The sequence below is a fragment of the Polypterus senegalus genome, chromosome 1 (genome assembly GCF_016835505.1).
Source record: "Polypterus senegalus isolate Bchr_013 chromosome 1, ASM1683550v1, whole genome shotgun sequence".
Classification (NCBI taxonomy): Eukaryota; Metazoa; Chordata; class Cladistia; order Polypteriformes; family Polypteridae; genus Polypterus; species Polypterus senegalus.
The window spans coordinates 318,511,525-318,513,626 of NC_053154.1; positions in this window are offsets into that span (position 1 = coordinate 318,511,525).

Below are 2,102 nucleotides of genomic sequence, written 5' to 3' on the forward strand. Positions count from 1 at the left end.
TTGCAACAGCCACCTCCATCAGAAATGATTTTTGTATGACAGAATTGAGTGAAATATTAATACAGTGTAAGGGGTTTAGTTTGCATGCACAAACCAGAATTTGTTGTTGCCTTACTTATTTGCCAGTAATGATTTTAGATAAATTAATTTTGAGCAGATGTTAGTGAACATTTGATTTTCTTTGTGCCAGGTATATCTATAGCATCTAATACAAGGTTTGTTGCTGCCTTTACCCTGGGATCCTGGTAATAAAAATAACAGGTTTCCTTGCTTTGCACCCCAATAAATGAAAGTTATCGGCAATATACTAACAACCCATTTGTGCTCTCAGAATATGGAACCAATGTAGGAAAATGGATGGATGGATGGATGTAGGAAGTATTTTAAGATAGAGAAGCTTTTATCTGCGGCTCCTCTGCATGAGAACCACCTTTTTCCACCCTCTTTCTAACATATCCAGTTTTTAATATCTGGAAAACATTTGGGATTAAATCACTTAGAGATCTGTACATAGACAACGTTTTTGCATCCTATGAACAATTACACCCCAAATTTAACTTTCCAGCAACACATTTTTTTCATACCTTCAAATTAGAAACTTAAACAGAAAATGCCCAATTTTCCTCACATCCTATATACCTCTATACAGGAAAAAATATTGATCAGTCTTGAGGACTCAGACAGCATTTCTGTAATATATAAAACCATTCAATAGTCACTCTCTTTCAAACATCCAAAAGGACAGTGGGAAAAAGATCTCTCACTCAACATCTCAGAAATGGAGTGGAAGGCAGCAATGCACAGAATTCACTCCAGCTCCAGACCCAAACACAGGGTCACGGGGGTCTGCTGGAGCCAACACAGGGCACAAGGCAGGAAACAAACCCCGGGCAGGGCGCTAGCCCACCACAGTCTTCTTTAAATGATACAAACATTTCTAAATATTAGTTCAGTGTAAGTCTTGGATAAGAAGCCAAGGCAGTGGACTTCAGTAAGAATTTATCTTTTGAATATTTTTTCATAAATTCATTTCTTGTTGAATGCATGCTTTTATAATAACAATTACATTTCTCATTTAAACTCACTGAACCTGGCCCAGTCACTTTGCCTTCTGTTACCAATGTGACAGCAACTTCAATGAGTCTTTGCTGGAGTGCACCAGTAGGAGGAAACGTCTCCTACAACATCAATTTCTCAATGCGAAGAACTTGCTACCAATAACATGTGCTTTAATGTCATGGGCCTCAACTTTGCAACCTGCTATTCATTCTTTGTGTTTGCAGTCGCTGAAGATAACATGACAGTGGGTGATTCAGTTACCATCACAGCATTTACTAGTGAGTAAATATCATGCAGAAATAACATTTCCTGCAAGAATCAGCTGCTTTAGAAAGAGATTCTATTTAATAGAACCGAATAATATGTCAACATACTGCAAACGGGTTATGTAGAATGCAATAGTCATCTTTAGAGTTGCTTTTAGTTGACTCATTTCCCTGTAATATTTTGAAGTTAAAGGATTTTGATGAGACATTTTAAACTTATGTAACAAGTGGGACTGTGTTGGATCAAAACTGAAAAGGGGTCATCACTGTAGTAGGAAGATGTAAGATTAGGTTTGTTGAGAGTTGTTTAACCTGATTAGTTTGGTGGTAGTTGGTGGGGTGAAAGATTTCAGAGAGTTTGGGACAAGCCAGATTTATAAGTTCACATGAAAAAATGAACAGTAGAGTAAAAGACAGTAAAATAATTTGTACATTAAAAGTTTGATTCAATGCTTGGAATATCAAAAATAAAACATGCATCATAAATGCAGATTCTGTGGTGGGTAGTGTTACTCATCCAATAAAATCTAGCTACTGACCGCCAAAACTCAAAAACAACAACAACAACAACATTTATTTCTATAGCACATTTTCATACAAACAGTAGCTCAAAGTGCTTTACATATTAAAGAATAGAAAAATGAAAGACACAATTATAAAACAAAATAAATCAACATTAACATCGAATAAGAGTAAGGTTCAATGGCCAGGGGACAGAAAAAACAAAAAAACTCCAGACGGCTGGAGAAAAAATAAAATCTGTAGAGATTCCAGACC